The sequence below is a fragment of the Notamacropus eugenii genome, chromosome 1, assembly GCF_028372415.1.
Source record: "Notamacropus eugenii isolate mMacEug1 chromosome 1, mMacEug1.pri_v2, whole genome shotgun sequence".
In the NCBI taxonomy this organism is placed as follows: Eukaryota; Metazoa; Chordata; class Mammalia; order Diprotodontia; family Macropodidae; genus Notamacropus; species Notamacropus eugenii.
In genome coordinates this window covers 235,513,377-235,526,283 of record NC_092872.1, presented here as the reverse complement: position 1 = coordinate 235,526,283, position 12,907 = coordinate 235,513,377, and the positions used below count along the sequence as shown (strand labels likewise).

General features: G+C 35.7%; 1 protein-coding gene and 1 long non-coding RNA gene across 13 annotated transcripts in view; both read left to right on the top strand.

Annotated features, from left to right (window-relative positions):
- Positions 1-12,907, top strand: part of KAT6B (lysine acetyltransferase 6B) — a 222,955-nt gene that overhangs the window by 64,050 nt on the left and 145,998 nt on the right. The window lies entirely within an intron of this gene.
- Positions 1-12,907, top strand: part of LOC140517150 (uncharacterized) — a 57,208-nt gene that overhangs the window by 21,022 nt on the left and 23,279 nt on the right. The window contains exon 1 of the long non-coding RNA XR_011971495.1: positions 1-12,907. This exon is cut by the window's left edge and continues 21,022 nt beyond it; it is cut by the window's right edge and continues 17,431 nt beyond it. This is a non-coding gene — a long non-coding RNA (uncharacterized lncRNA).

Here is a 12,907-nt window from a genome sequence, read left to right as displayed (position 1 = left end):
CTCCAGAGCCATTTGAATCCAGTGACCAAATATTCATCAGGATGAGATGACTGGAGATGACCCAGGATGAGGCAGTTGGGGTTAAATGACTTGCCCAAGGTCACACAACTAGTGAGTGTCAAGTGTCTGAGGTGAGATTTGAACTCAGGTCCTCCTGACTCCTGCCCTGGTGCTCTATCCACTGCACTGCCTAACTGCCCCTCTGTTTGCCTTAAGCCACTGGAGAAGGAAATGGCAAATGACTCCAGTATCTTTGCCAAGAAAATTCCATAAATAGTATTGGTATGCTGTGGTCCAAGGGATCACAAAGAATCAGACATGACTGAACAACTGAACAACACCACATATCATTTTAAGGAAAGTTTCATCTATTCCTATTCTTTCTAGTGTTTTTAACAGGAATGGATATTTTATTTTGTTTGCATTTTTGGAAATAATTTGAATTTTTGTTAGTTTTGTTTTTAATATGATTAAATATACTTGTAATTTTTCCTATTATTGAACCATCTTGCATTCCTAGCATAAATCCTACCTGGTCATAATGTATGATCTTTGTGAATTATTTCTGTAGTCTCCTGGCTCACATTTTATTTAAGAATTTTATTTATTTATTTTTAGTTTTCAACATTCACTTCTTTAAGATTTTGAGTTCTAAATTTTCTTTCCCTCCCTCTGCTTCCCCCTCGCTCCCTGCTAGACAACTTGCAAGACAACTGCTGTACAAGTACAATCATATTGAACATATTTCCACATTAATCATGTTGTAAAGAAGAATTAGAACCAAAGGAAAAAACCACGAGATAGAAGAAACAAAAAAAAAGAGAGAGAGATAAAATTGCATTCTTTGATCTGCATTCAGACTCCATAGTTCTTTCACTGGATGTGGATAGCATTTTCTATTATGAGTCTTTTGGAGTTGTCCTAGATCCTTGTAATGCTGAGAAGAGCTAAGTCTAAGTTGGTTATCTCACAATGTTGCTTTTACTGTGTACTTATTTAAAATTTTTGCATCAATATTCATTAGAGAAATTGGTCTATAGTTTTCTTTTTCCATTTTGACTCTCCTTGGTTTAGTTAAGATTATATTTTTGCCACTACTAGGTCTTTATCCCAAAGAGATTAAAGAAAAGGGAAAAGTTAAAGTTGTATAGTATATGATTGTGATGGAATACTGTTTGTGCTGTGTGTGTAAGAGGGGGATGGTTTGAAAAACCTGGGAAGGCTTATATAAATTGACAAAAAGTGAAATGAGTAGAACATAGTAACAGCAATATTGTAACAATGATCAGCTGTGACTTAGCTACTTAGCTACAATGATCCAAGACAATTTTGAAGAACTCATGGTGAATCAATGCAATCTACCCCTAGAGACAGAACTGGTGAATTCAAGTTGAACCACAACATTTATCACTTTGTTTTTCTTGCTTTTTTCCCCCCTGCACATGGCTGACATGTAAATATGTTTTGCATGATTTCACACAAATAATTGAGATCATATAGCTTGCCTTCTCAGAAACTCAGTTTTTAAAAAAACGAATGTAAAAATGATAAATATGTTTTTAAAATATATAAAAAGACATTATTTTGTGTAATAGCAATTTGGTAAGATTTTTTAAATATTTCAAATAGTTTATGCATTATTGGAATTAGTTTTTCTTTAAATGTTTGTTAGAATGTTTGATAAATCTATCTTGTCCTCAGTTTTTTCTGTGGGAGTTCTTTTATGACTTATTGTGTTTCTTTTTCTAAGACAGGGCTATTTAAATACTCTCTTGCCTGTTTTGTTAATCAGAGCAATTAATATTTTTGTAAATATTCATCGATTTCATTTAGATTGTCAATTTTATTGGCATATAGTTGGGCAAAATAACTCCTAACAATTGCTTTGATTTCTTCATTGGTTGTGAATTTATCTTTTTCATTTTTGATACTAGTAATTTGATTATCTTCTATTTTATCATTGTTGTTTTTTTAAACGCTCCTAGTTTTATTTATTAATTCAGAGGCATCATCTATCTTGTTTTTCCTTTCAGTTTTGTTATACCCTCCTTTGATTTTAAGGATATCTGTTTTGATGTTTAATTGAGAATATTTAATTTGTTGGTTTCCTAGTGTTTTTAGTTGGTTTGTTGATCCTCTCTTTTTGTCTTTTATTAATGAAAGAAGTTAAGAGATATAAAGTTTCCCCTTATTACTACTTTGGTTGAACTCCACAAATTTTGACTTATTATCTTAATGCTTTTAACTTTAGTGAAATTGTTTCTATTTTGTTCTTTGACACATATTCTTTAAGATTAAGTTATTTAGTTTCTAATTAATTTTTTTTTTCTAATTAATTTTTAATCTTTGCTTCAAAGGTCCTCTTTTGCATGTTATTTTTTTTCTTGAATTGTTTCAAAAAGGATCCATTTAATATTTCTGCTTTTCTGCATTTGTGAAGGTTTTGCATCAGTATTTGTGAAGGTGCCATGTACAGCTGAGAAAAAGATAGACACCTTTCTATTCCCATTCAGTCTTGTCCAGACCTCTGTTTTTACCCAAGGATGAAATAACTGTACATTACTTCAACCAGCTCATGCACTATACACACATCTTGCCTCAAAGGTTACAGGAATATCAATGCTTCAGAGTGCCTGCAGTGAAATCTGCACTACACAGCTAGAAGTGAGGCCACTACATGCTTTAGTAGGATGTCAATATTTCTTTAGAAATATGGAAGATAATCAAGAGATAGATGTATTTTAATTTAAAGGATAAAAACATTCATGAAGTTAAACTGATTGCTTTTGATCCAAATCTTTTAATCATTCATTTCATTTTTATGTGTTCTTGAAATGTGATGTCTGGATTATTTTTTTGTTCATGGCTTTTGGATAGTTCAATGATTTTTTCTTTAACCTGTTTTCCAGGTCAATTGTTTTTTCTAGGTGATATTTCATATTTTCTTCTGTTTTTTCCAATCTTTTGGCTTTGTTTTATTATCTCTTGATGTCTTTTGGAGTCATTTGCTTCCATTTGGCCAATTCTAATTTTCAAGAATTCATTTTCTTTAGTACTATTTCGTACCTCCTTATCCAAGTTGTTAAATCTCTTATATCTTTCTTCTCTAGCTCTTGCCTCATTTCTAGTTCTGTCCTCTACTGTCCTCAGTTAATTTGTAAAATCATCTTTTAGTTCCTTCCTTAACTCTTGCTTTAATTCTTTCAGTAATTCTAGTAATTCTCAGCTGCATTTTTCTTGAGGCTTTCCTTGTAGACATTTTCAAGTAACTGTCTTCTGTGTTTTTGGTCTCATGCTTCCTTGTCACTACAGTAGGTGTTTATAGTTGGGTTCTTTTTTGGTTTTGCTAATTCTTCCAGCCTGCTTCTTGACTTTGAACATTGTTGGTATTGGGTTCTGCAAATTTATGGGGAAGGTGTCTGGTCTGAGCTTCTCCCATCTTATGTCTTTCCACTGCTTTTATAGATTCACCTACAAAAGCTTTCAGTGCTCCTCAAGTTGTGTGATCCAGGAGGAAGTTTGTTCACTGCCCTCCTAGTCTGTACATTCTGACCCAGCTTGCTTTTGGGTGAAAGTTTCAGCAGGCTGCTGTTTGACTGTTGTCCTGCTGGTAAACTGTGTGGCTTCTGAGCATGTGTACTTCCTACTCCCCATTGGTCTGGGATCCTGTGCTTTGCTTAGAAATCAGAGCCACACTGCTACTATATACTTCCCTGAACTTGCTCCTATTGCTGATGTTCATGACTGCTTTTCTCTTCCCCAGGTTTGTGATATAACACTAGGTGGTGGTTGATAGAGCTGCCAGATGGCACCAGTTTCTACATTCTGAAATCTTCTGGTGCTGTGTCTTGGGCCTCCCTCAGTCCCTGGATGCTGGAATGCTCTCTGTCATTGCCGCCACTGCTCTGCACTCCTGGCAAAATTCCAAGCCCCTCTTTATGCAGACCTTTCTTTCATCTCCCTAAAAATGACTTAGTGTGACTTCTTCCTCACTTTACTGGATCAGAATTCATTGTGGTGCACTCTTTAGATCTTTGTCACAGAAGTGTGGAGGAGAACTAGACTCTAATGCTTCTTCTCACCCCACCACTACCAAGAGATATTGGCTCTGTCACATCCACTTCTTTTTGGGTATACATGCTATCTTTAGCTCTCACCCCAAGTATCATGCTGGACTCCTCATTCTCTCCCTCCTTTCTCCATATCCAGTCAATTGCTCTGCCCTGTCATTCCTACTTTTGTAACATCTCTTGTATACTCTTCCTTCTCTCCTGTGACAGACACTGCTACTGGCCTGGTGCAGATCCTCATTACCTCATCCCTAGAGCTTTGTAGTGGCCTCCTGCCTTGTCTCCCTGACTCAGGTTTCTCTGCTCCTTCACTTGATCCTTCACTTAACTCTCAAATGACTCTAACTAAAGTGCAGGTCTGACCATGTTAATAAACTCCAGTGGCTTCCTCTCACCTCCAGGATCAAGTATAAGTGCTTAATAAATGCATGGCTTAATAGTTTTTTTGGGCATAGTTTCAGATTCCTTTCAGAATAGTTGACCTGCTTCATAGCTTCACCAGTAGTCCATTAATGTACCGGTTTTCCTACATTGCCTCCAACATTTGTCATTTTCCTTTTCTGACATCTTGGCCAATCTTATGGGCATGAAGTGGTACCTCAAAGTTGTTTTAATGTACAATTCTCTAATTATTTGTGATTTAGAGCGTTTTTTAATCTGATTCTTGATAGGTTTGGTTTCTTCTTCTGAAAACTGCCTGTTCATATCCTTTGATCATTTATCATTTAGGTAATGGCCCTTGTAAATTTGGCACAGGTCCCTATATATCTTAGTAATGAGACCTTTAGCAGAGAAACTTGCTACAAAGGTTCTTTCTCTCCCCCCCCCCCCCCCCCCCCCCCCCCAGTTTCCTGCTTTTCTTCTAATTTTAGCTGCATTGGTTTTGTGGATAAAAAAAATTTTGTGTAATCCAAATTATTCATTTTATCTCCAGTGAATATTGTTTTTTCATTTGCTCAGAGTTTGACTCCTTTTTAGTAATTTTTTATTGACAATTTTGTAGCCTTGCAAATTATTTTCTTGACTTTGCATGTTTTGCTCTGATTCAATTCATACCAGTCTTCCCATGTTCTCCATATTCCTCATATCTGTTATTTTCACTCACTAAGCATGTATTAAGTAACTACTATGTGCACTCTTCCCCCATCCATAGATCTCAGAGGGTAATTTCTTCCGTTTTCCACTTAATTTATTTTATACACACACACACACACACACACACACACACACACACACACATATTTATAAATGACATACCTGTTTTAAACTTATATTGATATACGGTGTGAGATGTTCTTCTGTGCCCAGTTTCTGCTAGACTATTTTCTAGTTTTCCCAATAGTTTTTAGCAAATTGTGAATTCTTGTACAATAGCTTTGTGTTTATCAGACACTAGGTTACTGTGCTCATTTGCTTCTGTATGTTGTGGATCTAATCAACTCCACTGATCAGCCACTCTCTTTCTTAACCAGTACCAAATTGTTTTGATGGTTTTACCTCAGGGTTTATCAAACACTGGCTCCTGTACTCATTTGCTTCTGTATCATATACCTAATCTGTTCCGTTGATCAACCATTCTATTTCTTATTCAATACTAAATTGTTTTAATGATTACTGCTTTGTAATATAGTTTGAGACCTGATACTGATATGCCCTCTTCTTTCCCATTTTTTTCATTGATTCACTTGATAATCTTGACCTTTTGCTCCTCCAGATGAATTTTATTAATTTTTTCTAGTTCTGTAAAGTAATTCTTTGGTAGTTTATTTAGCACTGAATAATTGAATTAATTTAAGTACTACTGTAATTTTCATTGTATTGGTTGGGCCTACTTGTGAACAAATAATATTTCTCCAGTTATTTAGATATCACTTTATTTGTGTGAAGAATGTTTTGTAATTGTGTTCATATAGTTCCTGTGTATGTCTTGGCAGAAAGACTCCCAAGCATTTTATAATGTCTGTAGTTATTTTAAATGACATTTCCCTTTCTGTCTCTTCCTGCTGGGTTTTATTGGTAATGTACAGAGATGCTGGATAATTTGTGTAGGTTTATATCCTGCAACAGAATGTAAGATTCTTAAAAGGAGGGATTTTCTCTTTTGTGTGTGTGTGTGTGTTTTGGCCCCAGTGTAATGTAATGCCTTGTACATAATAGACAATAAATATTTGAATTAAAATATGAATAGCCAACATTCTTTTTCCATTCTTTGGGGAAAAAACAAACAAACATGTGCATGGTACTTTGAGCTATCTTGTATTTGGATTGTGTAGTGTAGCTTTTCATAATTTGTTATTACTTTGCACTGTTTATACTAAGCAGTTTATTGAAGGATCTGTGGTGATTTTAGCACTATATCTGAATTAGTATTTGATATTGTTCCCACAAAATGAATAGTGAATCTCTCATTAACCATGTCGTGTTTGAATCTAAGGTAGTTTTCTCTTATCACAAAGCATAGGAGAGCTAGTTTGCTTTTGACAACAGAATGTCCTTGTGTTGGTATTATTTTTTTTTATATTTAATTTTATTTTTTTAAATTTATTTAACTTTAAACATTCATTTTCACAAAATTTTGGGTTCCAAATTTTCTCCCCATTTGTCTCCTTCCCCCACCCCCAAACACCAAGCATTCTAATTGCCCCTATCACCAGTCTGCCCTCTCTTCTATAATCCCTCCCTTCCCTTGTCCCCATCTTCTCTTTTGTCCTGTAGGGCCAGATAATTTTCTATACCCCTTTACCTGTATTTCTTATTTCCTGGTAGCAAGAGCAGTACTCGGCAGTTGTTCCTAAAACTTTGAGTTCCAACTTCTCTTCATCCCTCCCTCCCCACCCATTCCCTTTGGGAAGGCAAGCAATTCAATATAGGCCATATCTGTGTAGTTTTGCAAATGATTTCCATAATAGTCGTGTTGTATAAGACTAACTATATTTCCCTCCATCTTATCCTGCCCCCCATTGCTTCTATTCTGTCTTTTGATCCTGTCCCTCCCCAAGAGTGTTGACTTCAAATTGCTCCCTCCTCCCATTGCCCTCCCTTCCATCATTCCCCCCATCCTGCTTATCCCCTTCTCCCCCACTTTCCTGTATTGTAAGATAGGTTTTCATACCAAAATGAGTGTGCATTTTATTCCTTCTTTTAGTGGAATGTGATGAGAGTAAACTTCATGTTTTTCTCTCACCTCCCCTCTTTTTCCCTCCACAAAAAAGTCTTTTGATTGCCTCTTTTATGAGAGACAATTTGCCCAATTACATTTCTCCCTTTCTCCTCCCAATATATTTCTCTCTCACCCCTTAATTTAATTTTTTAAAGATATGATCCCATCCTATTCAATTCATTCTGTGCTTCGTGTGTGTGATTCCACCTACTACCCAGATACTGAAAAGTTTCAAGAGTTACAAATATTGTCTTTCCATGTAGGAATGTAAACAGTTCAACTTTAGTAAGTCCCTCTTGACTTCTCTTTGCTGTTTACCTTTTCATACTTCTCTTCATTCTTGTGTTTGAATGTCAAATTTTCTTTTCAGCTCTGGTCTTTTCATCAAGAATGCTTGAAAGTCCCCAATTTCACTGAAAGACCATTTTTTCCCCTGAAGTATTATACTCAGTTTTGCTGGGTAGGTGATTCTTGGTTTTAATCCTAGTTTCTTTGACTTCTGGAATATCCTATTCCATGCCCTTCGATCCCTTAATGTAGAAGCTGCTAGATCTTGTGTTATCCTGATTGTATTTCCACAATACTTGAATTGCTTCTTTCTAGCTGCTTGCAGTTTTTTCTTCTTGACCAGGGAACTCTGGAATTTGGCCACAATGTTCCTAGGAGTTTCTCTTTTTGGATCTCTTTCAGGCGGTGATCTGTGGATTCCTAGAATACTTATTTTGCCCTCTGGTTCTAGAATCTCAGGGCAGTTTTCCTTGATAATTTCATGAAAGATGATGTCTAGGGTCTTTTTTTTTTGATCATGGCTTTCAGGTAGTCCCATAATTTTTAAATTGTCTCTCCTGGATCTATTTTCCAGGTTAGTTGTTTCTCCAATGAGATATTTCACATTATCTTCCATTTTTTCATTCTTTTGATTTTGTTTTGTGATTTCTTGGTTTCTCATAAAGTCATTAGCCTCCACCTGTTCCATTCTAATTTTGAAAGAACTATTTTCTTCAGTGAGCTTTTGAACCTCCTTTTCCATTTGGCTAATTCTGCTTTTGAAAGCATTCTTCTCCTCATTGGGTTTTTGAACCTCTTTTTCCAATTGAGTTAGCCTATTTTTCAAGGTGTTATTTTCTTCAGCATTTTTGGGGGTTTCATTTAGCAAGGTGTTGACCTGCTTTTCATGCTTTTCTTGCATCTCTCTCATTTCTCTTCCCAGTTTTTCCTCCACCTCTCTAACTTGATTATCAAAATCCTTTTTGAGCTCTTCCATGGCCTGAGCCCATTGAATATTTATTTTGTATGTTTGGGATACAGAAGCCTTGATTTCAATGTCTTTCCCTGGTGGTAAGCATTGTTCTTTCCTCATCAGAAAGGATGGGAGGAGATATCTGTTCACCAAGAAAGTAACCTTCTGTGGTCTTATTTTTTTTTTCCCCCTTTTCTGGGCATTTTCCCAGCCAGTTACTTGACTTCTGAGTGTCCTCTCCACACCCATCTTGCCTCCAGATCTGCCCAGCCAGAGCTTGGGGTCTGAGATTCAAATGCTGCTTCCCAGCCTCAGGGCTTTTGGCTGAGGCTGGGCTGCTATTCAGTGTGAGATTAAGTTCAAGTGCTCAGGTGGGGACAGGGTCACCACACAGGGCTCAGTTCCCTCAGGGGCTTTACATGGAGACCTTCAACAATGGATCCGAGCTCCTGCCTGCTTTGGGAGCCCTTGTCTGCTGCTGCCTCAGCTGCTGCCTCCCAAGGGGGCCTGAGTTATGCAGACAGCCCGCTCCCCTCTCAGCGAGCAGCTTCTGGAGGTTCAGTCCCTGAAGTCTGCTTGGATCTGCTCCTCTTGGTGCCATGTGGCCAAGGCAGGGCTGGGCTCTGCTCTGGGTCCAGTGTGCGATGGACCTTTGGTGTCTGTTTTCAGGTCTTTCTGGAACAGAAATGTCCTCCATTCCGTTGTTCTGTGGCTTCTGCTGCTCCAGATTTTGTTGGGAGTTCTTCTTTACAAGTATTTTATAGGCTGTGGGTTTGGAGCTAGCATATGTGTGTCTTTCTACTCCGCCATCTTGGCTTCCCTCCCCCCCCCTCCCCGTTGGTATTGATTAGGTTGTTAAGTAAGGTTTTAAAAAAAAAATTGATCTAACCTTAAACTAGTACTTATATGATAATCCTGGAAATAAATGTTTCAAATATGAAGTATTACTTGGATTTTGGGTTCAAATAAGGTGGTATGGGGGAACAGAGACAAGGCCCCTTCAATATAGCAAAATAGTAACACTAGTCAGTTACATATTACTAAATAAGACTCTTTTGCATTGTCAGAGGTACTTGTAGAGTTCTATAATAGCAGAAAATACAGTAACTTCCTCCTGACCACACAATTCTAAAACATTTCCCACCAGCTCCTTTGACTCCGGTCTTAGTAACATGTTATTTTCACATGATGCTTGCAATAAATTTTGTCCTTGTGAGCATGTTGTTAGGTAGTAGGGGTTTTTTTAAAGGCATAAGTGAAGGAAATTTCAGACCAAAGAAAAACATTAATAGAGCTGTTTCACAGAGACATGAAGTTGCTTATTTAAGATCAGCTGTTGAATTTCAAACAGTGGTAGGACTACAGCTCTAAGCTCCTCTTTCTTTTGTTTCCTAGTCCATCCCTTTCTCTTAAGAGTATAACGGGACTTGACTTCAAGCCTCAAGTGAGCTGTTAAGTGCTATTTAGCAATTCTGTAGCATTTTTATTTCTATAATGCATCATTATGTCTTATTGCCATTTTAAAATATAATTACATAATGCAGAAATTAAAAGCCTTGTGACAGGAAGCAGATGCTGTTCTCACAGAAATGACAAATAAAATTTAAACTTCTGTTATTATTTAAGTGAATTCTTAAATTACAGAATCATCATGTGGGTATCATCTTAGTTTTCCAAATGTAATTTTTCCTTGTTAAATAAAATATAAGAGTGATATGAATGTTCAAATACAATAAATCTTTACTTATTTGAACTCTAATTCAATGTTTCTGTTGACCTAGACATAGTGGTTTTATTCTGAACTTACAACACCAAAAGAAGTACTTTAAACCCAAAAGAATACAAAATGAGGATTGTATGTGAAATTTCATACTGCTTACTCTTTTTTTTAAAAGTATATTATAATTCCATGTGTTACTTTCAAAACTATCTTGTTTGTGCTTCTCTTTGATTTCATTTTCATGGAGTTTCCTAAAAACCAAATTTATTTATTTATTTTTTGGTTAAGAAAAGCTTATTTTCTTACCCTTTCATTTCCCACCTTCATTTAAGAAGAATAAATAAGAACCTTATATCAAATATGCATAGCCACGCAAAATAAATTTCTCCATCGCCATGTCTCTCCCCCTCACCCCTCATACATAGAATTTATCATTTTTCTCTCAGGGGATGGGTAGTATGTTTTATTATGAATCCTTTGGAATCATGATTTGTCAGTGCATTGATCTTAAGTCTTAAGTTATTTGCCATTACAGTGTTATTTTTATTATATAAATTCTTTTCTTAGTTCTGCTTATTTTAATGTGCATCAGTTCATACTAGTCTTCCCAGGTTTTTCTCATGCCATCACCTTCATCATTTCTTATAACACTATCTCCTTCATATACCTTTATTAGTTCAGCTATTCTCCAATGCATGGGCACTCCTTTAATTTTAATTCTTTGCCACCACAAAAAGGAGCTACTGTAAGTATTTTTAAGTATAGATGCCTTTACTTTTTTTTTGTTTTGTTTTGTTTTGGATCTCTTTGGAGTATAGACCTAGTAGTAGTATTGCTATATCAAGGGCTATGCACAGTTTAATAACTTGTAGACCATAGTCCCAAATTACTTTCCAGAATGGCCAAATCAGTTCACAGTTCCACCCACAGCACATTAATGTGCCTGTTTTCTCTCAGCGCATCCACATTTATAATTTTCTTTTTTTTTGGTCAACATTCCCATTCTAACAGATGTGAGTTGGAAGCTTAGAATTGTTTCAATTTGTACTCTCTGATTAATAATTTAGGGCATTTAAAAATATGTCTACTGATCACTTGGATTTTTTCTTTTGAAAATTTCATGTTTTTATCTTTTTATCATTTATCAATTGAACAATGCCTTTTATTCTGTTGAATTTGAATCCATTTTCTATATATTTTAGAAATATGACCTTTATCCTTCCTGTAAAGATTTTTTCGTTACCTGCTTTCCTTCTAATTTTAACTGCTTTGGTTTGGTTTGTGCAAAAACATTTTAATGCACAGAGGCATATTTTGTTTTATTGTGCTTTGCTGTGTTTTACTTCACAGATACTGGTTTGTTTTTGTTTTTTTTTAAAATAATTTGAAGGTTTGTGACAACCCTGCATTGAGCAAGTGTTTTGGTGCCATTTTTTCAATAGCATGTACTCACATTGTGTTTGTGTCACAGTTTGGTAATTCTCACGGTATTTCAAAATTTTCCATTATCATCTCTGTTATCATGATCTAGGACCATTGATCTTTAATGTTACTTTCTGTTGTTTTGGGTTACCAGGAACCATGCCCATACAAGATGGTGAAGTTATAAATACTAGGTGTGTCCTGACTGCTTCATCCACTGGCTGTTTCCCATCTCTCTTCCTCTCCTGTGGCCTCTCTATTCCCTGAGACAACAATATTGAAGAATGTTACATTAATTTAATTGATAAAAACAACAGCTAGGTTTGAGAGGATTGACTCCAATTTTGAAAGATCTGCTTTGGGTGAAATTCACTAAACAGCATCACATGCTGCAGAGGAATCTTTCATAAAAGGAAAAGTCAGTTGATGTGACAGACTTCATCATTGTCTTGGCAAGTAGACTACCAAGTATTTTACACATTCTGTAGCTATTTTAAATAGAATTTCTCTTACTTTGTCTTTCTCTAGGTTTTATTGGTAATATACCGAAACGCTAATGTTTTGTGTGTTGGTTTTTATATTCTACAACTGTGCTAAAGTTATTGTTTCATTTAATTCATTAGTTGACTCTCTTGGTTTCTCTAAGTTAATCATTATATTATCTTTAAAAAGTAATGTTTGTTCCATCTTTACTTATGTTTGATTTCTTCAGTTTCTTATTTTTGTTACTTTAACCAGCCTTTCTAGCTCGATGGCAAATAGTAATGATGGTCATTGACATCCTTGCTTTACCCCAGATTTTATTGGACAGTCTTCTAGTATATTCCCTTTACATAGCATGTTGATTCTCTGTATTTGATATGTATTACTTACTGTACTAAGAAAACGTCCATTTATTCCTCTTTTCCACTGTTTTTGTTGTTCGTTTTTTAAACAGGAATGGGTTTTGCATTCTTTCAAGGACTTTTTCCTGAATCTACTGATATAATCATATGATTAGTTCATACTGCCCAGGAGTCTTTGAAATTATCTTTTATCATTTCTTATGGCACAATGATATTCCATTACATTCCTATAGCACAGTTTATTCAACCTTTCTCAAATTTATAGTCACTTGCTTAGGTACTGATTTTTTTCTTTTTGTCTTTTTTATTTTTTTATTCTTTCTCTAGGATTAGGAAGTTTGTTTTGCTTTTGACTCTTCCCTCCCTAGCCCTCTGACTTAGAAAAATAATTACTTGTGATTCAAAATTTCTTCTTCCCTCCCTATTATCTTCCCACTTAGCCCCTTTCAC